The sequence below is a fragment of the Megachile rotundata genome, chromosome 6, assembly GCF_050947335.1.
Source record: "Megachile rotundata isolate GNS110a chromosome 6, iyMegRotu1, whole genome shotgun sequence".
Lineage (NCBI taxonomy): Eukaryota > Metazoa > Arthropoda > Insecta > Hymenoptera > Megachilidae > Megachile > Megachile rotundata.
The window spans coordinates 10,525,567-10,551,192 of record NC_134988.1 but is presented as its reverse complement, the minus strand read 5'-3'; the positions used below and the strand labels follow the sequence as shown (position 1 = coordinate 10,551,192).

The window sequence follows — 25,626 nt, the reverse complement described above, 5'->3', positions numbered from 1 at the left end:
AGGCGAGCGGCTAGATCTCGCTGAAAGATCCAGATACACGCCGATAACGAAGCCAACGCTGATGCTTGACACGCCGATTGCGATTACGTTGCACGTGCAACACGGACGCCATGGCGATTCAGCTAGCCGGATAAAACGCGAAATGACGAGCCTCTTCCTCCGACCGGTTCCATTTAACCAACGGATTTTAGCGTGGGAGTTGCTCGCGATCGCCGCCAATTGAATACACGCGCGTCAACGGCGTCTTTGCATGTCAACGAGCGCAAAAAAATCGGTTACAGAAGCTCGTCGGAACGCGATCGAACACGATAAAATTCTCTTTTAAGCTACGCACGCGTGGGTTGATAAGCTGCTGCTCTTCAAACGCATTAACGATGCTAACTTCATGAGGGAATCTTGAAATAATCTGGGGCTAATGGCGTTCAAGTATCTGCGCTATGTTTAAATTATTTATCGCTAGCGAGAGAGGTACAGAGATCTATTGTTAATTATCACTGGTTAAATTTTATAATATTCAGCAAACCCTGTTGGACTTTTACATAATTCTGTATAAGACTTATTGTATTAACACTAAAACTACAGGTGTGTACTTACTCTGAACTTAAAAATGAAATTGAAAAATAAATAAGCAAATTATAAAGCATAAATTAATATACATAATTTTTCACCTTCAGCAGGGATTCTAAAGAAATTGTCTTAATAAATTTTGTAAGTTGAAATGTTATGATATTCAGCAAACCCTGTTGCAATTTACTTTTACATCATTCTTCTTGTATAAGGCTTATTATATTAACACTGAACCTACCAGTGTGTACTTACTCTGAACTTAAAAATGAAATTGAAAAATAAATAAGCAAATTATAAAGCATAAATTAATATACATAATTTTTCACCTTCAGCAGGGATTCTAAAGAAATTGTCTTAATAAATTTTGTAAGTTGAAATGTTATGATATGTAGCAAACCCTGTCGCAATTTACTTTTACATCATACTTCCTGTATAAGACTTATTATGTTAACATTGAACGTATCCATGTGTACTTACTCTGAACTTAAAAATGAAATTGAAAAATAAATAAGCAAATTATAAAGCATAAATTAAGATACATAATTTTTCACCTTCATGAAGCTGAGATTCTAAAGAAATGATCTTAATAAATTTTGTAAGTTTTATAATTAATGTAACTTGTAACCCTTCTAAATATAGAATAAAAATTAACAGAGGTCAGTGTTATCGCCGCAGGTACTATAGAAATAGAAATTATGGAACAAGTGTACCGCACAGTTGCAAGACTATCTCATCAGCTCGGTCAGTGCCATTCTTATCACCGTCTGAAGAAGGTTGTTATTCAATAGATATTCAACAAGTCATAATTGAAGTATCACGCGCGTCTTCCTGTTATTGCCTTCAAACTGTATCTTGAACAGACCTCGCAGGAAATTCTGATCGGACATAATTTTCAGTGTCCCGCTATTGTTCCTCGCTAACTTGTTACTTAAGTCAGTTGTCACCCAACGATAAATCAGCGTGTTCCCAGAACTTTTCCAATAAATCAATCGATCGAATATGTTGAGACGCGATTCCAGGAAAAGTGCGCGTCGTAAATTTTGAAAATTTGTGTGGTCGCTCGAGGTATCTGTATTCGAGGGAGCACCTGGTAATCCTCGCGAATCCTCTATTTTTCCCGGGAGACACTGATTCGGGATGCATGGATTCCTTGCAGTCCCGTGATGAATGACGAACACATTGGTGCCGTGACAGTCGGATCGTGGCGGAGAAAAAGTATGATAGCACAGGCGATGTCGAGGCTTATCTTACCGCAACGAGCGCGTGTTCGAGTGACTTTGAACGATTGGCTCCTTTGGTCCACGAGCGGGAAGAAAGTCGATTAATTTGACCGCTCTCGCGGATGCAAAACGGTTCCTTGCTAACATTACACTTTTTCCACCTCGTACATACTTATAATAGAATATCTTCCAAATAGGATTTCATTTTGAGTTGGATGATTTGAGAAGTTTGAACAGTTTGTAATTCAAGGTTCAGATATTTGGGAACATTAAACAGTTCAAGCGTTTGAGAGATTCAGAATATGTGGAGGATGGCTGGTTACAATTTTCATATTTCATATTACAAAATTTTATTCTCATACTTATATATCTTCCAAATAGAATTTCTTCGTTTTGAGTTGGATGATTTGAGAAGTTTGAACAATTTGTTCTTCAAGGTTTAGGGATGTGGGAACATTAAACAGTTCAGGTATTTGAGAGATTTAGAATATGTGGACGATGACTGGTTACAATTTTCATATTTCATATTACAAAATTTTATTCTCATACTTATATATCTTCCAAATAGAATTTCTTCGTTTTGAGTTGGATGATTTGAGAAGTTTGAACAATTTGTTCTTCAAGGTTTAGGGATGTGGGAACATTAAAGAGTTCAGGTATTTGAGAGATTGAGAATATGTGGAAGATGACTGGTTACAATTTTTATATTTTATATCATAAAATTTTTGTTTTTGTACTTTTGTTGAACAGTGATATTTTGCTGAGGTAAAGAGTTGTACATCTAAGAGTTGATACCATGGTATTTATTTATTTTTTCACTTTATTTGAATTATAAATGTACAATAACAGTTCAGGTATTTGGGAGCTTGAGAATTTGTGGAAGACGACTGGTTTCAATTTCCATATTTTATATTATAAAATTTTTGTTTTTGTACTTTTGTTGAAAAGTCATATTTTGTTCAGGTAAAGAGTTGTACATCTAAGAGTTGATGTCTTGGTATTTATTTATTTTTGCACTTTATTTGAATTATAAATATGTAACACTTCCAGTGTTAAATTTTTACTAACAAGTATCTCTAATCTTCTTTTATGTAAGCATCTTTAAACAACATATAAGAACAAATGTTTACATCTGCCGTTCATTCATATCAACTGAATTTGATAAAAATTACTCATTTTTAAATCTCGTTTAACCAGCCATGTAAAAGTATAAACACGATCACGCAAATACGGCGACTCGCAAACTATATTTCATCATCGTTATCAACAATGCTGTAACGTATGGCTGAGATAATACAGTGACCCGCAGAGGACCAATAAAAAGAAGTTCACAGACTCCGCATTGAGAAGTGAATCGACCTCGATGCCACTGTTCGACTACGATCAAAGCGAAACGAGGAGAAACAGCTCCGAAACTATTATACCCAACTCGTAATCCCATCTGCGAGCGGTTCGAATTCGCGGTTTTACCTAACGATGACAAACGGGTCGAGATTATTTGGCCGATCGTGATTTCTCTTGCCATCGATCTGTACGGGGTGTTCCGAAAGTTCTGACAATTTACACTTGTTAGTTCGCTAGCTATTCGATAGTATTTACACTTGTTGGTTACTGAAGTGCAAATTGACAAATAGTTTCACCTTTAACTTATCAAATAGGTTTCTACTTCAGAAAAGTTATAATATTGTTATGTGCGAAAATTCTGATGCTTTTAACTGATAGATACATAACTTATATAGTGATGTTTTTAGTATGGCAGTAGATATAGCAAGAGGATATGAGATATGTGAGATACAGGACCTAGGAATGTGGGAAGATATACGGATGCGGAGGTATAGATTTGAAGATATGAATATGGCGCTATAGGGATCTGGGAATGTAAAGATCAAAGATCTCTAGGATAGAGACCGGAATAGATATTATAGAGATCAGGGTAGATACAGGTATCGATGTATGGAAATATAGCTAGCTAGGAATCTGAGGACACAAAGATTTAAAAATCTAGGAATCTATGACCACAGGAGTCTACGTATACATCTATATGCATATGTAGTATTGGGGATGTGTATCTATCAATCTACATATGTGGAAACCAAAGAACACACGTGGTGATATAAGGATTCAATCACTAAATTCTCAATCCAGAAACACTCAAATCCCCAAATTCCTAAATTCTCAAATTACAAAACTTCCAAATTCTAAAACTTCCAAATTCCAAAATTCCCAAATTCCAAGATTTCCAAATTCCAAAATTTGCAAATTCTCAGATTTCCAAATTCCTAAATTTCTAAATTCCAAAATTCCCCAATTCTAAAACTTTCAAATTCCAAAATTTCCAAATTCCAAGATTTCCAAATTCCAAACTTTGCAAATTTTCAGATTTCCAAATTCCTAAATTTCCAAATTCCAAAATTTCCAAATTCCAAGATTTCCAAATTCTAAAATTTCCAAATTCCCAAATTTTCAAATTCCAAAATTTCTAAATTTCCAAATTTCCAAATTTCCAAATTTCCAAATTCCAAGATTTCCAAATTCCAAAATTTCCAAATTCCAAGATTTCCAAATTCCAAGATTTCCAAATTCCAAAATTTCCAAATTCCAAGATTTCCAAATTCTAAAATTTCCAAATTTCCAAATTTCCAAATTCCAAGATTTCCAAATCCCAAAATTCGCAAAATTCCAAAATTTCCCTAGATCCCCAAATCCCTAGATTTCCAAATCCCTAAATCCTTAAATCCAAAAATTCCCAACTTCCCAAATTCCAAAATTCCCAAATTTCCCTAGATCTCCAAATCCCTAGATCCCCAAATTCCTACCTTCCACACCTTCGCAAATAATCATACTTCATCAGTAATAATTTAAATAAGAGATATCTGTTCGCGAACCAAGTCCACCCTGTAACTGTCTACCTTGCAACATTACCAACACGAAAAAGTCTCACCTTGCAACAAAATTGTAATATTTTGGACACCCTGCGTAGAGGCTGTTAACCGAACGAAACGAGCGAACGGGCCAATAAGCCAGCGAACAGGCACATTGAAAAATGGCACACGTTGTGAAACCCACGACGGAGTCCTAAATCTCGGACCCGTAAAATCCGGCGTTACACGTTCTGCTCTTCGCGTCCGAGCGTATTTCTAATGCGAGAAGGTGTACAACCCGCGCGGAGTATATAAATCCGCCGTTATTACACTCCCCTTTTCCGGCCCTCTATCGAAGGTAAATGCGAATTTATCGCGCGTCGCGAATCAAACGAGCCGGATACATAAAATTTCGCCCCGTGGCACCAAGGAAAGGAAAGGTACGCGGATTATGATGGTCCGAGGTGTTCCGAGGTGCACCATGGACTTAAGTACGAGACTCTCGTATTTGAGCTTCTTTTTTAATAATAGTGAGCTATTTTGCGATAAATTGTACGGTGTAGCGGCTGCCTTATTTACACTGACAGAATAAATTGCAACTTTATTCCAATATCCGATACCTTGCAGAGTTTATCGGTCTATAAGCTAGACGATGTCGGTGTGTCAAACATATAACGTTTCTTTTAGACTATAGGATGATTCAAAGTTTAGGGTCTGTATTTTATATGTGTACGCAACTTTGATCTTTTTTTAATGTACACATGTTCACATTCTATAAGTTAGACGCGGTATGTTGGTTAAAATATATGTTTCTTTTAGACTACAGGATGATTCAAAGTTTAGGGTCTGCATTTTATAAATATATGCAAGTTTGATCTTTTTTTAATTTACACATGTTCATATTCTTCTAAACTACAGGATGATTCAAAATTTAGGGTCTACATGCAACTTCCACCTTTTTTTAATGTACATCAAATATGTTGGATTTTGTGGTATTCATTGTGAGATCACTTTAAAATTTAGGATCTGTATTTTACAAACTACGTACGCAATTTTTATCTTGTTTTAATGTACATAAAAAATGTCAGACTTTGTGGCATTCATTGTGAGACCACTTTAAAATTTGGGATCTGTATTTTACAAACTATGTACGCAATTTTTATCTTGTTTTAATGTACATAAAAAATATCAGACTTTGTGGTGTCCATTGTGAGATCATCTCAAAGAGTAGGATCTGTATTTTACAAATTATGTACACAATTTTTATCTTTTTATAATGTACCTGAAATACGTCAGACTTTGTGGTATTCATTGTGAGATCACTTTAAAATTTAGGATCTGTATTTTACAAAGAATGTAGGCAATTTTCATCTTCTTTAATGTACCTCAAATATGTCAGACATTGTGGTATTCATTGTGAGATCACTTTAAAGAGTAGGATCTGTATTTTACAAACAATGTACGCAATTTTTATCTTGTTTTAATATACATTAAAAAATCTCAGACTTTGTGCTATCCATCACCAGATCACTTATAATTGAATCTCTATAAGTTTTAATTTAACAAATTCAATATAACAGCAAGTGATACATAACCTCAACAACCATCTGCTAACACGAACATGCTTTTAAACTATCTCCAAAATTTCCATAAGATCAAAAAGACTAATATATATATCCCCGTTTTAACGACTTTATAACTCGATCATTAAATTCCTATCGATGCACCCTGCAGACTCAGCAATAAAGATATATTCCTATCGTTTACAGAACACCGTTTTCGACGACCATAATTAATCTTCAAGCATTCGATCTAAAGTTGTACCGCTTTCAAGCCTTGCTCTATGCCTCCGCCGAGGTCGCCGTAAAAAAACGACGGCACGCATAGAAGGCCACACGTGTCCTCGTGTTAGGGTGTGTTGTGTTACTCGGAAACATCATAATCCTCGTTCGATGCGCATATGGGAGGAAGACACCGTATAAATCTTCTGGCGGCCCTTCGTTACAGACGCCTTCGTCGTCGTCGTCGTCGTCGGGGAATTTATCCGTGGACGAGTTGACGATCATCTACGCGGCTCCAGACACCATTGGATTCCCGGACAAAGACACCATGGCGGCCAATAACTCGTTTGTTTCACCAGACGGTCGTAACTTTTCTGACAGCAACCCCTTAGAGGGGCGGACCGACGGGGGCGTTCTAAATTGTATTTAAATGCTTACAATTTGCTTCGAGTCTGGCTACGTCTTCTTTGAATAATTCGGACGATGTTTTAGAGAATTTAGCGCCGGTGTGAATTATTGGAGAGTGCTTCTCGAGGGTGTTTGGGAAGATTTGAATTATTGAGGGGGTTTCGGTAGTGGAGGTTGTGGAGATTGTGTGGTCTTTTTTGAATGCAGAGGTTTGGGAGTTTGGGAAGATTTAGAAACTGGGAGATTTGGAAATTTGAAAGGCTAACAATTTTAGTCTCTTGAAGTCTTGATATTTTTAAACCTTGAAATCTTAAAATCCAAGAAATCCAAGAAATCCAAGGAATCCAAGAAATCCAAGAAATCCAAGAAATCCAAGAAATCCAAGAAATCCAAGAAATCCAAGAAATCCAAGAAATCCAAGAAACCCAAGAAATCCAAGAAATCCAAGAAATCCAAGAAATCCAAGAAATCTAAGAAATCCTCAAAGTCTCAAAAATCTTAGAAATATCAGAAATCAAAAGAATCCCAAATTGAGGATTTAGGAATTTGGAAATCTAGGCACTTGGGGATCTAGGGATTTAGAGGTCTAGGGAAATTTTGGAATATGGAAATCTTTGAATTTAGAAATTTTGGAAGTTGGAAATTTTCGAATTTTGGAATTTGAGAATGTAAAAATTTTGGAATATAGAAATTTGGAAATGTAGAGATTTGACCATGTAGGTATTTGCTAATGTAGCAATTAAAAAATTTAAACTACCAATGACCGATTTGAAGGTTGGCACTTAACAAACCTACTACCCTAGAAATTTTTAAATTACTAATTATCTAAAGTCTCTAATATAAAATCCCCAATCCCAAAATCCCCGTATAAAATACTCCAACATCCCACATTCTAATAGAAAACAGTCAGTCCCCACTTACAAAGAGTTCACCCTCTCAGTATAGCTCCACCCTATACCTTTCTATTTACGCCAGTGTTGATCGGTAACACTGTAATAACATGTTCTACCCAACATCGACTCGAACAGCTGTTTCTCGAGCGTTTGCCAAGAACTCGAGGTACGTTTCACATGGTGGAAACTAGGAAAGTGGAGCGGTCGCTCGGGACCCCGGAAGACAAGGGCCAGCGGACGAGAGGAGAATCATAAAGCGTGTCTTTCTCTTTAGAGCCGTGAATAACGCGTCCCTTGAAGTGGCTCTCAACGACGAGAGCGAGAGCAATGCACGTACACTCGTCGTCGTTAAGAAATCGAGGAAAGAGCGTACGATATAAACGACGACTGAAGTATGAACTGTTAATTGCAAGAAACGCGGAAATCGATGGACGTAAAAACGGTTGTTCGCCTTGAAAGCCGTTCTCTATGATTTATTATGGGCGATGTGAAAAAACGTCGTCCTGGCACGAGGATACTATTTATTGTGTAATTGTATCACTGTGGGTAGTTGTTTTATTATTTTTTTGGAAAATGTTATATGGTTATAGATTTTTAAATGTCAAAATTTCAAGATTTTTAGAATTTTGGATTTCTGGGATTTTTTTATTTCTGGGATTCCTGAGATTTCTGGGATTTTTGGATTTCTGGGATTTCTGAGATTTCTGGGATTTTTGGATTTCTGGGATTTTTTTATTTCTGGAATTTCTGAGATTTCTGGGATTTTTGGATTTCTGGGATTTCTGAGATTTCTGGGATTTTTGGATTTCTGAGATTTCTGGGATTTTTGGATTTCTGGGATTTTTTTATTTCTGGAATTTCTGAGATTTCTGGGATTTTTGGATTTCTGGGATTTCTGAGATTTCTGGGATTTTTGGATTTCTGGGATTTCTGAAATTTCTGAGATTTTTGGGATTTCAAAATCTCAAAATCTCCACCTTCTCAAATCTCCAAACATCACGTCCAATCTACACTTCCCCTAATACCCAAATCCCAAGGCCTCCGGCCCCTTTCACGCCCCAAAATCCTAGTTACCTCACTGCCTCTCGCAACCATCTTGCATTTCACAATTCCCGATTCCCTCAGCGAAATCTCTTGACACCACCATGTAAATTGCACGTCTATCTATAAATACTGATAACATGCAATATTTGATTTAGGTAATTGTTTTCCGCAAGCCCGACGTGTTAATGAACAGATAAAATATTCTTCCCGCGAAACGTGTCTCGGGTTTAATTTAACCTATTATTACTCGGATATTTGCAATAACAAAAGCTTCGTGACTAGTAAAGTTTGCGAAGCATTTCAGAGAGACTGAAAATAGTTAAAGGGTACTTAACGAGAAGTTGTAGAAGCATCCGAACGAGTCAAAGATTCTAATCATAATAAGGGTGCACGTGTATAATAACTCGCGCTAGGATACGAAAATAATGTACTCCTGGCTGACAATTAACTGACGCTAGCCTCGTAATTACTTATCGTTAATTAAATCAGCCACGGACTTATCTTCCATGGTCCTTGGTGCGTTCTAACAACCCCTTCAACCGCAAGTGGCTCTTTTGCTCGTGCTGCATAGAACCATCGTTCTCTGAAGCATCTACTGCATGCAGGAGTAGAAACAAGCATTTCACTATATTCCAAATAAATTGTAAATATTAATAAGACTTCTATCTGTGTTTATTACTAATTTGTATAATTTAACACGTTGACAGCCATATATGGGTGACATAAGTGTCATAAGGGTGACAAAGTTTATATAGATCTAACATGTATATTATTAGACATTTGTTCACTTTCCTAATCGAAAATACTTGCATTAATTAGATGGATCTGTGGAAAATAATTATAACGAGGTATTGTGAAAATATTTAACAAGATTTATTAAAAATAAAGACACTATTAGATGCAATTTTCAATTGCTTCAGTATGACAGTCAATGTGTTAAATAAACTTCAAACCTATTTAGTGATGCAAGCTTTCCAGGAGCTCAAATATAAAAAACATCCACAAGTAACATCCTTCATAATAATAAGTTTGAATAAGTTTGAATTGAATGTCTGAAGATATTAGAATAAAATTTGCTAAATGATGACAGTTCATGACAGCCCCCTGTCTAATTACGTTCTTAATAGACGTCGAGTGGACTCATTGTCAGGGTCTGTTTTCGCGTGTGTAGTCACGCGAATCCTTAACGGAGCTCGCATATCGATCGGAGCTCGTAAATCACTGCTCAAAACGGCTAAGCGACGTCCGCTTTAGCAACGATCATTTACCGTGAACTTCTCGCCGGATCGCGATAAACAATGACTCTGGTTCGAATGAAATATCGGCAGGGCATCGATAACCGCGAACGACTAAATGAATTAAACGTTCAATTACTTTACGACCGGGTCCAATTGAAACAGCGGGAATCGATTAACCATTCGAGAAGCACTCTTCCGTACTCGGCCTCACCAAACGAGTTTGATTAGCTCTGACCTAAATTGGTCAAATTTATAACTTTGATGTTACTTAATCTTTCTTCGAATCGATCGATACTTTTCGGAAAATCTTAGGAAACTCAGAGGATCTCGATTGAGGAACAACTATGAGCGCATATTTTGCTGAGAAACGTATTTGTTGATAGAGAAACAGTTTTGAGAGTATACTTTTTGATTCAGAAGTAGTTTTAATCCATTGTGTACCAATGTACTCATACACTGCATTCATTGATTTTCATAAAACATGAAATTTACACATGTGTTCCCAGAGTACTCATTTGAGCACATTGCATTCATTGAGTATCATAAAACATGAAATGTACACATATGTTCCCAGTGCACTCATATGAGTGCAGTAAAATTTGTAATATGAGATGTATTATTATTTTTATTATAACAAAAGTTTTAATTTGCACACTAAAGCTGTATTGAATATCTGTACAACTATCATTGTCCCTTTTTAAAAAAAAAACATTCATGAAAACAAAAGGGTTAAGTTTGTATATTTTGAGTGAGAAAATGTATTGTGGATATATTTGAATTAAGAAAGAATTTTGAGCGTTGTCATACTTTGATAAAAAAAAAAATTAAATATTTCAGTAGCAAGCCTAAATTTTAGTTTGGTGAACATATGATCAAACATATGATTAAAAGTACACACGTCGTGTTCCAAGAATAACAGTAAATCCATAACGATTAGATAGCGATCTACTTTGCCCAGGTTAATGAGTAACACCTATTGTATGTAAATATGTATCTGCTACAGACTCATGCATTTTTTGCAGTCTCAAGGTAAGAAAATAGTAACAAAGTAAAACAAGTTTATTACATTGTACTTCTCTTAAAGATAAAATAATAACACGAATATAGATAATTTTTAATAGAACCATATTTGTAATGGCGTTATCACAGGATCCTTGAACTTTTGTTAACACCAGTATTGCCTTGAATTAGACCCGGTTTTTAATTTGTAGCAATTAGTCGTGTACAACGAGAACGCGACGAACACGTCGACACCAATCAGCCGACAAAATAGTTACGAGGTCGTGACTAGTTGTCTGTTATGTGTTGAACGCCTTCGTGACTTGCGGCAGTGTGCATTTCTCAATTTCAAACCTCCAGTCTGCTCGATTCAATTAGCAGGTTTGCGCAAAACTCGTGTGTGAAATACGGTGACACCGGAGATGAATTGATGCAAATTGCGAACGAACTTCTCTGTCAAACAGACTTCGATCCCCCTGTGATTTTTCTGAATTGTCCATAGTAAATTTATATGGTAACATCATGGACGGTGAAGGTCGATTCTGGGAATCGACAATATAAATGAAGCAACTTGCATGCAGAACGTCACGGTCAATGTACTGTTGCTGGAGGTGTTGCTTACGAATTTGATGCGGTAATATGGTGTGAGGGCGGCGTGTGATCATTCGGATCGTGGTGAATACAATGCGTGGGAATTTGATATGTTGTAATTTGGCGCGTGGCAATTCGGAATAGGACGAATATGACGCATGGTAATTCGACTATTGACGATTACTGCGCGTGGTAATTCCATGCGTAGAAATTCGGCGCGTGGCAATTCGGAATAGGACGAATATGACGCGTGGTAATTCGACTCTTGACGATTACTGCGCGTGGTAATTCCATGCGTAGAAATTCGGCGCGTGGTAATTCGACCCGTGAGAGATACCACGCGTGGTAATTTCACTCGTGAGAGATACCACGCGTGGTAATTCGATCCGTGAAAGATACCACGCGTGGTAATTCGACCCGTGAGAGATACCACGCGTGGTAATTTGATCCGTAAGAGATACCACGCGTGGTAATACGACCAGTGAGAGATACCACGCGTGGTAATTCGACGCGTGAGAGATACCACGCGTAGTAATTTGAACCATGAGAGATACCACGCGTGGTATACCGACCCGTGAGAGACTCCACGCGTGGTAATTCGATCCGTGAGAGATACCACGCGTGGTAATACGACCAGTGAGAGATACCACGCGTGGTAATTCGACGCGTGAGGGGTACCACGCGTGGTAATTCGACCCGTGAGGAATATCACGCGTGGTAATTCCATCCACTGCGAATACAACGCGTGGTACTTCGACGCGTGGTAATTCGATCCATTCTGAATACAACGCATGGTAATTTCATGCATGACAAACCCATCGCACAGCAATTCAAAGCGTGGTACCACTGCGTACAGTAATTCGACCCACAATGAACACCAGACGTATTTCGACGTGTTTCGATACAACTCGTGATAATAAAACGCATGTTCACATAATACATAAAAACACAACTCATATATAAACGTGAGAAAATGCGTGAATGATCGTCCAGAGTTCACCTCTGCTTCCTTACGCAACAATTCATTAAACTCGAAGCAACCAGATGCAACTAACGACGCACAGAACATATTTACAACGTAATTCTCCGCCTAAGTAGAACACCTAAAGTCAACCCATTAAACAAGCACGTTGTTCGATTTAATAAATCCTAGTTAAAGATCTTCGACCCTGAAGACCTTGGTTGACGTTGTTAATTACTGATACTAACTAGCTCGCATTGGTCGTTAATTAACGTTGTAGTCCATGTTCTCGGGGATCGGTCTGAAAGGCCAATGGTACGTCGGACGCATCAAAAATGGCCAGCACAATGTGCGTACCGATTACGTAACCTCTGGTCATAGTGTGCAGCTATGCGAAACGATCGACCGACAGATGCGAGGCTTCTTCAATCGTGATTGGTATGTCTTGCGAGCCACGTGGGGACGTGAGTAACCCATAGATGCGTACGTGAAGCGGTTTCTGAATGGTCACAGGGCTGCAGGAGGTTTCGATGAATCGAAAGATCGCTGCAGCTGCCCGTGACGAGTTAATCGAACTGTCTTCAAATACCTAACATCTGAAAACATTTCTCTTCCTTCATTCTTCGACGTTTTATAATGGTCCTTGACCAGTAATTTCAGAAGAATTTTATATAATATCTGTTCTATTCTAAAAGAACTATTTTTAACATTGCACGAAAAGAGAAATGATATTTAATCAGTGAATACAAGGCGTGGGAATTTGATATGTTGTAATTTGACGCGTGGCAATTCGGAATAGGACGAATATGATGCGTGGTAATTCGACCCTTGACGATTACTACGCACAGGAATTCGATGCGTGGTAATTCAGTCAGTTGCAATTAGAAAGCGTGGTAATTTAACCCGTGACGAATACCACGCGTTGGAATTCGATCCGTGAGGAATACCACGCGTGGTAATTCGACTCGTGAGGAATACCACGCGTGGTAATTCGACTCGTGAGGAATACCACGCGTGGTAATTCGAGCCGTGAGGAATACCACGCGTGGTAATTCGAGCCGTGAGGAATACCACGCGTGGTAATTCGACTCGTAAGGAATACCAAGCGTGGTAATTTGAACCATGACGATTACTACGCGTGCTAATTCGATGCGTGGAAATTCAACGCGTGGTAAATCGGCGCGTGAGGAATACCACGCGTGGTAATTCGACTCGTGAGGAATACCACGCGTGGTAATTCGACCCGTGAGGAATACCACGCGTGGTAATTCGACCCGTAAGGAATACCAGGCGTGGTAATTTGAACAATGACGATTACTACACGTGGTAATTCGATGCGTGGAAATTCAACGCGTGGTAAATCGGCGCGTGAGGAATACCACGCTTGGTAATTCGATGCGTAGTGACTCAAACTATAGTGAACACCACATATAGTAACTCAGTGGTAATTTGACCCACGGCAAACACTAGTCTTTGGACTAATGATAAATGCAACTAATTCAAACCATAATGAACCAAAGTTACAGTAATTCCTTGCATGGGGAAGCAAGTATCCGCATTGCTTGAATCATCTGCTATACAGACACCATTATATTACTCAATTTTATGAAATGTACATATCCCGTGTTGCGTGATATCAATATGCAACCGTCATCGCGTTAATTGCAGCATACGAGGTCAAGAAAATAAAATTGTATAACAACGGTTCACGCATTCCCGTTATTTGTCGTATCTTCGATCTTCCAGTGATTTGTTACACAACATTTGTCCCTCGAACGATTACACAAACATCGTATATCGTTTGCGTGATGAAGCAAGGAATCAGGTATTACTCGAGGAGATTCTACCCGCGATTCAATGTTAAACGAAGCCGATGATCGTTTCCAGTCGCGTCTTCCATTCGATGTTTCACGATCGTACGAGAACGTAGAGAGAGACGGAACGATGGAAGGAAGGCGGTGGGTCCGAATATGGGACACTGCAATTACGCAGAACGCAAGTATTATTACGTTACATAACCGGCCGATCGGGCATAGGCACGTCACGACGAACTGACTTACGATTTTCCATGGGTACACGTAGAAAGAGGGAGAGAGAAATTAACCTCCCATCGAGCGTAAACCTCCATGGGTATCATCAACTTTCATGAAACGGCTCTGAAGTCTGGTAACGTTACACATTTTGCAATAATAACGTTGCTGGGAATCGGACGTCCAAATTATAGGTCCCGAATTTTTCAACGAGGAAAACGAAAGCTTTTATTAATGATGAATTATCGTGCTGTTCGTTCCAGAAATAGCTAATTAGAACCTAAAGGTACGTTATGTGAACGAAGAATCGTTGCATAAACATATGTTGTACCTTGAGATGCACTCTCACTGTTTACAAGAAAAATTCACTGTCGAATTACCACGCGTTGTATACGCAGTGGATCGAATTTCCACGCGTGATATTCCTCACGGGTCGAAATACCACGCGTGGTATTCCTCACGGGTCGAATTACCACACGTGGCGTTCGCTACGTGTCAAATCACCACGCGTGGTATTCCCTATGGATCCAATTACCACGCGTGGTATCTCGCACGGATCGAATTACCACGCGTGGTATTCCTCACGGGTCGAATTACCACGCGTGGTATCTCGCACGGGTCGAATTACCACGCGTGGTATTTCTCAAGGGTCAAATTACCACGCGTGGTATCTCTCGCGGGTCAAATCACCACGCGTGGTATTCGCTACGTGTCAAATCACCACGCGTGGTATTCTCTATGTGACGAATAACCACGCGTGGTATTCCTCTCGAGTCAAATTACTACGCACCGAATTACCACACATTCCATTCTCCACGAATCAAATTACCACCCGTTGTATTCGCCTCAAATTATCCTCCACCACTCCAAAACAAATTTGCAGCAAGTCGCGATTCCTCGAGACACGGATCATTACCTAAAAGTGAACGAGCCATAGTCACTTTGGTAAAATCGACAGAACGATCGATGTAAAAGCATGATGCAAGAGTCGCTCAAGATAATTCGAATCGCTCCGCGTTCATTGGTGCTCTGCTCTGTCATTATCCTACTTTTGTTACATGTCGCAAGCCGGGACATTCTTACGTGGTTAGATCGAAAATTATTTTAATCCAAACGACTCCGGTTGGACGTTTATCGCGCGGAACTGGCTCGCGAAGAAATTCGCCGCAGGCTAAGGTAGCACGACACAGCCGGGTAAAATTAGAGGGGTTTCAGCGTGGAACGTTTAGCGATCGACTAATATTTACTCAGATCTCTAATCCCCGGGCACTGGAACAGTTTCGAAGGAAAAGGACTGAAACGTTAAATGTACCGTTGAGGAAAGGTGTAGTTCGATAAAAGAACTATTTGGGTTTCTTGCGAATTCCACCTGTATAGAGCGTTTCAAAGTTAATCGATTTGGTACAATACATTTTTTATAAATATACAAAATTACTTTCTCAAGTCGTCAAATAATTTTAAAAAAATCCAAAAATGAACTGAACGGCACAAAATATCAAGTGACCCCCTTTTGAGCAAATATTTTGCCTCGCAAGGGAAAATGAAGCAAGTTGACAGTGGGTTATCCGATGTTATTGATCATTCAGCGTACATACGACCCCAGAACATCGCTCCTGTTTGTAAATTAGCTTGTCAGTCAATAATGATTGACAGAATAACGTGGCCCCTACGCAATTTTAGACCCAACGTCAACATCGGCCGGCACCGCACGTAATTCGACTTGTTAAGCGGATCCATTATGAAGATATTGGTATCGTCGGTGTCGTCATCGTCTCGAGGACGTACATTTTTTGTTGCGAACTAGATTCGATGTAATCAAGGAAAAAAGTAATGACGAATAACATCGACGGTGCCTTCTCTCATGCGGGTTGATCAACCTCGTAGCTAAAATTTCAACATCGCCTAGACGCATTCTTCCGACCGCCATTAGTGTGATTGAACTCGAGAAGAAAGGGTACTGTAGTTTTTTTGTATGCAAAGCACCATGTACTACACAAAAGAATTTTAATAATGATGGGCCACGTGTAAGCATAGAAATGCCTTTGAGCATGCTCTCATTTAATCATTTTGTACTTTACTTGAATTCCATTAACACATTCTTTGTAACAAGGACTAACATTAGCAATTGAATACAGTGGAATTTTTTTGAGGGTTGTATTATGATAAGTGACCTCGATATTTCCCCGCGTTGGGGACTCTGAAAGTTCAATATAGCAGTTCCTACGTTTCTAAGTCTCTGGGTTCTAAATTGCATACAGTAGAATTTTTCTAAGAGTTGAATTATGATATACAATCTTGATATTTCCCAGCGTTCGGGGCTCTGAAACTTCAATGAACAGTTCCTAATTCGGAATAGGACGAATATCACGCGTGGTAATTCGATCCTTGACGATACTACGCGTGGCAATTCGATCCGTGGAAATTCAACGCGTAGTAATTCGGTAAATTGCGATTAGAATGCGTGGCAGTTCGACGCGTGGTTATTTGATCCGTGAGGAATACTACGCGTGGTAATTCGATCCACTGCGAATCCAACGCGTGGTAATTCGACCCGTGAGGAATACAACGCGTGGTAATTCGACCCGTGAGGAATACAACGCGTGGTAATTCGACGCGTGGTAATTCGGCGCGTGGTAATTCGACCCGCGAGGAATACCACGCGTGGTAGTTCGATCCACTGCGAATGCAACGCGTGGTAATTCAACGCGTGATAATTCGGCGCGTGGTAATTCGACCCGCGATGAATACCACGCGTGGTAGTTCGATGCACTGTGAATGCAACGCATGGTAATTCGATGCGTGGTAATTCGGCGCGTGGTAATTCGGCGCGTGGTAATTCGGCGCGTGGTAATTCGGCGCGTGGTAATTCGGCCCGCGAGGAATACCACGCGTGGTGATTCGATTCACTGCGAATGCAACGCGTGGTAATTCGACGCGTGGTAATTCAACGCGTGGTAATTCGACGCGTGGTAATTCGACGCGTGAGGAATACCACGCGTGGTAATTCGATCTACTACGATTCCAACGCGTGATAATTCGGCGCGTGATAATTCGACCCGTGAGGAATACCACACGTAGTAATTCGATCCACTGCGAATACAACGCGTTCCAATATTTCAAAGCCTCTGGGTCCCAAATTACCTACGTTTCAATGTTCTATATTCTAAAATCTTAAAGTCCCAAATTACCTATGTCCCAAAAATGTCAAAATCTGAAAAATACCTATATCCCAAAGCGCAATATTCTGAAGTGTCAAAGTCCATCTACGCCCGAAGTACTTAAGTCCCAAAGGTACGTGAGTGAATTTGCACATTCACAGAAGGTGTTGCAAACGAGTCAATCCAGACGTAGCCATCAAAATCCCAAGCACGCAGTTTATAAGTCACGCAACGTCTTGAGATGAACTCGTTTCCCTCCGATGCTTCATGAATACATTTCCGGCGTTGATGGTGTCACGTAAATCGTAGAGCAACATTCGTCAGAATATTACGCGGTCCAGGAGATAATTAACTGGCAGACCTCGAACGAAGATTAGCGAGTTAGAAAAACAAGTACGGTGATCGCGTGTCGCCGACAAGTAAAAGCAATTTCGTGTTCAGGTACGTGGTAACCGCGCGTTGTCCATCCTTTATGAAGCATTCAACGCACGTTCGATAAGGAATATTACAAAAAACACCACGAAGAATTCTCGATGCTTCATCGACATCGGCTGATTCACCAAATAAATTCAGCTCGCGGTTATAAAGCCTCGCCGATTATGAAACATGAACATACTAGGAAGACGAAGCACCTCCGGGCGGCCGGCTGAGAGGACATTAATCCTTCGGCAAAATTCTCTACCGTCGATTACCGTACTTTCAGGACACGCCTCGCTGTGCGCGCGTTATACATCAATCCAGGCTGGCTGCATCGTTGCCTCGACTCGCGTAGCCCATTGACCCGCGGGTAAACGAGCACCGAGACACGCGAATGTTGAGCTCGTGTTTCTCAAGCGAACCGCAATTTAAAGGAGTTAATGAGCGCACCTGTGCGCCTAGCGTACGAATCTCTGCCTTGAAATATCGCTGCTTTTCAGATGAAGATGAATCTCGTTGGATCGTTATTGTTACTTTTGATACAATCAAATATCTGGAGAGGTTCTATTGGGAGTTGGAGAGTACTCAAATTTTTAGGTCAGGACACATACTTGGATATACTTTTAGGTATACTGTTATAGGTCGGAAGGTATTATAATATGAAGCATAAGGTTACTTGAAAATATTGTGCAAGGTTTTGCGATAAAAAGGTTACACGGATCGAATTACCACGCGTTGCATTCGCAGTGGATCGAATTACCACGCGTGATGTTTCCGATGGGTTGAATTACCACGCGTGGTATTCCTCACGGGTCGAATTATCACGCACCGAATTACCACGCGTCGAATTACCACGCATTGAATTACCACGCGTTGAATTACCACGCATTGAATTACCACGCGTCGAATTACCACGCATTGAATTACCACGCGTCGAATTACCACGCATTGAATTACCACGCGTCGAATTACCACGCATTGAACTACCACGCGTCGAATTACCACGCATTGATCTACCACGCGTCGAATTACCACGCGTGGTATTCCTCACAGGTCGAATTACCACGCGCCGAATTACCACGCGTCGAATTACTACGCGTTGCATTCCTGACGGGTCGAATTACCACGCATCGAATTACCACGCATTGCATTCTTGACGGGTCGAATTACCACGCGCCGAATTACCACGCATCGAATTACCACGCGTGATATTCCCAATGCGTCGAATTACCACGCGTGGTATCTCTCACGGGTCGAATTACCACGCGTGGTGTTCGCTATGTGTCAAATCACCACGCGATTGAAAGAAATAATTTTATAGGACTTAAGGCTGCGTGCGTTGGTAAATCATGCTGAAGTTGGGCCTGCGCAGTAGGGAGCTATATTGCAACTGCGCAGATCAGTCAGCGCATGCGCAGATCAGTGACGCATGCGCAGATAAGTAAACGCATGCGTAATACAGAAGTCACCCATTGCGTAAATGAACTAACCACACAAAATTTGTAACACAATCACTCTCTAACTGAGAATGAAGTATTAGAAACTCTTCTAACAAACTTCAAACAAATCTAATTCAAAGACCTACACCTCTATAAATCCTAAAAGCAATTTATCTTCCTTAACATTTATCCATAAAAACATAGAAGCAAACGAGCCATGAATGCAAATGGTAACATTAATCTAAAGGGTGCCATTAATTTCACAACCCTTTGAATGTCCAATTACAGTTGCAATTAAAATTGCAGTTCAATATTCGTAAATCATCAGTTTGGATAATTTCTACAGAGACTATAACAATGGAAATTCCGTGGTCGTTATTATTTGTAGATGATTCTACCGAGGATTCGTATCTGTACACATGTTGGTAACTTGTTAGAGATCGTTTTGCGAGATGCATAATTATCGACCGTTCCATCGACGATAACGTGCATTCAAATCGACGCGACCTACGGATCCATTCATGACGATGTATCATCGATGCAAATGATCGAATTACGTAATGTCGTTTCTCATGCGGACCGGCCAGTTAAGCCATTGTGAACCTTATCGGTTGGATCTCGAGCAAGGGAAATATAGGTGTAGATTCGTGGCTAGAACGTTCGCCAAACCCGTCAACACCGAAAAATCGTCGATTGCCACACTTCGTTGCTCGCGTAGGAATTTTAATACTCGGCCATGTCGTGTGGCTTTCCACGATATCTCGCTAATGAGTTCACGAGGAACAGAGTTTATCGACATGGTGATTTGTAGGCTTTCGTGAGAAAAAATATTATTTGATTTACCTTGTGTGCAAAAAAAACGTACCTAGAAGTGCCTCGTCTGCGAAAGGTTAAAGGTATCGCGTGTGCTTTTTATGTAATTAAAACTGCTAGTAGCGAACCACTGACGGAATAAAATAAAATTTACAGACGTAATAAATGTCTAATGTCTGCTTTCTACGTAATTACAACTGTCACTAAGAAATTGTTACTAACAAAACGAAAAAGAATATTTTTGCTGAAAGTGTGTGGTAATGAAACATATCCACAAATGGCATAAAGTTTGAAATGTTTACTTTCAAACTTTATTTAAAATTTAAAAAGGCAAAATTCAATGAGTACAAAGTTTAACATGAATGAATGCGGGGGTGCAAATTCCAGAAGTGCAGGGTCGAAAACCCCATAAGCAATGAAACAACGAATAACAATGAACTGAGCAGCACAACAACTGAGGTCAAAGCACGATATAATTTATGGGGCTGTCATCGAAACACGGCCCGATAGGAATTCGTTTCGCGCGAATGGAGCGCCGTTTTTAGAATACATAATTAGCGATAATTGGCTGAGCTCGTAACAGCTAACCGAATCGTCATAACTTTAATAGGCAGTGTCGATCGTCGACAAGAGCCGAGCAAATTGGACGCGTCGAATTAATTAAGGCCACGAAATCGAATCGATTCGTCGGTGCGCATAGAATCACGCGTGATTAGGTAAAAACGGTGTAACCGTGCCACCGTGTTTCCCGAGTTTTGTCGTTAATTAACGGCAGCTCGAGGCAACGCAACCTACTCAATTATCTGATCATCACCCGTCGCCGATCCAACAATAGTTATTTCGTTTCAGACATTATACAACACCGTTTTCGGAATTTCGAAACGAGCTGATAACAGTTCGTTCGATTGCATGCGGCCTTGAGATTGCCGATGCAAAAATATGCTGCACACCGTATGTGGAACGATTGTTAGCTTGAGCGTTTCAACGGTCAGATACTGGGAACACTTGTCGATGTTAGGTGAATATTTTGGGTCAAATATTTATTTTGCAAGCAATTTAAATTTTTGCTGCATCAAACGATAATGAATTTCACAAACTTTTACTTGGTTGATCTCGGACGGAGTACAGGTGCAAAAGGAACTTCTTTGAACTATAATTATAACTTTGTCGAGTTTCAATGGTATTACTTCAATTTTCATGGTATTAAAAATTGATTATTTTAAACTTACCTAGAGATACAAAATATTCTGTCATAAAACGAAATTGCAAAAATGGTATTAAATCGCCTCGAACATTAGGTGCTAACAGTTGTCCCACGATAACGTCGTGAACAATTTCGATAAGAATTTATGCGTTTCGCCTGTATTGTCTGCTAATTTTAAAATTTGACGTCGTAAGATACAATAGAAGTTTATGATCTACGTGTCTCCCGATAACGACGATTATATTTGAAGTAATGCTCGAGAGAACAATAAAGTTCGTAGCAGAAGTTTTAATGAAGCCGAACGTTTTCTGTCGTGTACTGGAATGCGTTCAGAAGATTGTTTACGACCCAGCTTATGCAAAACCACTGTAACAACTCGGTACGAGCAAACGTCTTAGCGTGGCTTACGAGGCGTGGTTTAATGAACTGTTTGCTCTTAGAACGCCGCGTGCAACTAACCGAGAGCGTTCGAGATTGCATGGCCGAGTGTCCCGCCAGAAAAATGTGCGTGCGAATGTAAGCAAGTTTAAAGAAGACCCTTCAAGACGTCTTACTCGCCGAGTATCCAACTATAATAACGAGCTTCTCCTTACGACGTCGAGCAGCGCGTGCTTTAGGCAAAAGCACGTCTGATCTTCAATCTACGAGTGTGTCTCACCTTCTTCCGTCTAACTAACTAAAAAGGGGGAGACCACGAGGCTGGGAACACGACATCGTGATTATCTCAACAGGAGAATCTGGAGAGCGACTCACGGTGTTCTTCTTGCGAGCAGAATCTTGGAATTCACGATTCGAAGATTTATGTATTTTCCGAACGATGGACATGTTCGCCTCCGCTCGTAAAGGTGCAAACGAATGGAATCGAATGATCGCTCTGACAGGCGATCGTGATACGGTTCGGACTATATTGCCGCCATTTATATCGCCAGTCGAGTCGGCTCGCCTTTGGATAGACTTTCACCGCGATTAAAAAAGTTCCTTTTACAAGACCGGATATCGGAGGGTATTGGTTGTTTCGGAGAAGAATAAGAAAGCGGGGGTGAAAGTAGCAAATATAAACGATAAACATCGATCAAGTTCAGTAACCAGTTAACCGACAGTTACCACGCGCCGAATTACCACGCATCGAATTACCACGCGTTGCATTCCTGACGGGTCGAATTACCACGCGTCGAATTACCACGCATTGAATTAACATGCGTTAAATTACCACGCGTGGTATTCCTCACGGGTCGAATTACCACGCGCCGAATTACCACGTATCGAATTACCACGCGTTGCATTCCTCACGGGTCGAATTACCACGCGCCGAATTACCACGTATTGAATTAACACACGTTAAATTACCACGCGTGGTATTCCTCACGGGTCGAATTACCACGCGCCGAATTACCACGCATTGAATTAACATGCGTTAAATTACCACGCGTGGTATTCCTCACGGGTCGAATTACCACGCGCCGAATTACCACGCATTGAATTAACATGCGTTAAATTACCACGCGTGGTATTCCTCACGGGTCGAATTACCACGCGCCGAATTACCACGCATTGAATTAACATGCGTTAAATTACCACGCGTGGTATTCCTCACGGGTCGAATTACCACGCGCCGAATTACCACGTATCGAATTACCACGCGTTGCATTCCTGACGGGTCGAATTACCACGCGCCGAATTACCACGCGTCGAATTACCACGCATCGAATTATCACGCGTGATATTCCCGATGGGTCGAATTACCACGGTGCATGTAAAGGTGCAAACGAATGGAATCGAATGATCGCTCTGACAGGCGACCGTGATACGGTTCGGACTATATTGCCGCCATTTATATCGCCAGTCGAGTCGGCTCGCCTTTGGATAGACTTTCACCGCGATTAAAAAAGTTCCTTTTACAAGACCGGATATCGGAGGGTATTGGTTGTTTCGGAGAAGAATAAGAAAGCGGGGGTGAAAGTAGCAAATATAAACGATAAACATCGATCAAGTTCAGTAACCAGTTAACCGACAGTTAAGTCTGCTGTCCTGCGTTCGACTAACGACTTAATGACGGGAATTCGCCACTTACGGGGCTCCTCCTTTTCTCCTCTTTCCATCCCGTTCATCTATCGTCTTTCACCGCTTCTTCGTCTGCGACTAGCATCGGCGTAAAACGAGCCAGTCAACGCTCGAGTAACAATGTCGAAAATTGGACGACGCTCAACAGGGTTCTCCATTAACCTCCAGAACACGGAGCATCGTGCAATTACGTCGGAAGAAATAAATTCGAGTTGGCAAATCGTGTCGGGTAATCAACTCCCATTAAACGCCGAAGAAGCAACGAGATATCACCGTTTAACGCTTCGGAATCAGACGCTCGTCTTCCATTAGGACGGTAATTGCAATTTTTTCTGCAAAATTAAGCTCTAAATTTTCTTAACTCGTTCATTTTGCGGATGGGTAGTTCAGAAATTACGAGCTTGGAATTTGATTTCACTATTTGCAGATTTAGATGTGGGAACTGGGAGTGTGGGGTTATGTGACATATCACGTGGTAATATGGAGACCTCACAATATGTGAGGTTATACGTGAGGTTACAAATGACAAGAATTAGGAGGTGCAAAGATTTGGAAATTCAGAGATCTTGCAGATGTGGGTTCTGCAGATGTAGAGGTCCGAGATGTGAGTTATTTGAGGATCTGGAATTTGAAGATCTAGAAATTTGGAAATTTTCTGGAACTTGAAAATTGAGTATTAAAGCTTCAGAGTATTAAAGATAAAAAATGTGAAAGTTCGAAAACTAAAAAATGCAAAGATTCGAAAGCTGAATTGAGAACCCGCCGCATCAATTTCGAGCCATAATGCACCGATAAAGATCATCAGACCCGCAGCCATGAAATCTAGTCGCAGGTCGTACGTTTCCATGGGTGCTTCCCTTCTCGGAATAACAGCCGATGGCCCCTCGTCGATTGTGCCTCGTAACGCTAGGAAATTACATTACGGCCAGAAGCTACCGTCTTGCGAATAATTGTTATGCACCAGCGACATGACAGTGGCGTAGAACAACGTTCAAGTTGACCGGTGCTTCGTACAACCTTGCACGTTACGCTCGATCGATCTCTATAGTTCGCCAAACAATTCCTCTTTGATCTTTTCATTTGTTTGCCTCTCCAATTAAGAGGCTTCAAAGGAACGGTACAAATCGATGACCCTACAACATCAATTTCCTCGTCGATCGAGAGGATTCGCGTACGTCTCTTTGGTCACCGGGCCGCGACAGGAATTCCGGACGAAAATTCCCCTTTATCCTGAATTCATTAACCTTTCCGAGATTAATTATTCGTGACGCTTAACTTCATGTCGGTAGACCGCAGCTCCATTGGAAATCGAACTGGTTCTTTCGCAAGGGTTGCCTTATCGACTTTACATAATTAAACAGTCATTAAATCATAAGATTCGTTTTTCATTTTCTTTCGGATAGATCTGCAGTCACGATCTCGAAATACGATCCTCGAGGTACGCCAGACGAGCGCTTTGGTTCCTGTTTTATTTAACTTTTCAAATGTTAACGGTGCTTAGAATAGTAGCTGGGGACATACTGAGAGAGTTGGAAATTTGGGGATACGTTTGAAGTTAGGAAGATTTGAGAATGTGGTTTGGGAGACGGGGATCTAAAGATTCAAGGATAACAAGGATAACAAGTGATCTAGTTATGTACATGTTTTGGAATAGAATTTGGCCATCAGATTGTAAAGATTCAAGTAGTTATACATTTGCAGACATAGAAGTTCGACAAGGTAGAAATCTTAAGATATAAGAATTCAAGAATATAGGATTCTATGTATATAGGAATTTGAAAACATCTGTATTTAAATATCTGTTCACATATGAATATACAAATACACCTATACAGAACTTTCCAAGCTACCAAATGTCTTCCGAAATTTTCTAACCTAAAACTTCTAAACTTTCCAAACTTCTAACCTCCTAACTCCTTAAATTTCCAACATCTCCAAACC

The 25,626-nt window shown here is 40.3% G+C and overlaps 1 protein-coding gene across 11 annotated transcripts in view; it reads right to left on the bottom strand.

Annotated features, from left to right (window-relative positions):
* The window catches only part of by (focal adhesion protein tensin), a 324,342-nt gene that overhangs the window by 151,453 nt on the left and 147,263 nt on the right, over positions 1–25,626 (bottom strand). The gene's annotated exons all lie outside the window — the stretch shown is intronic.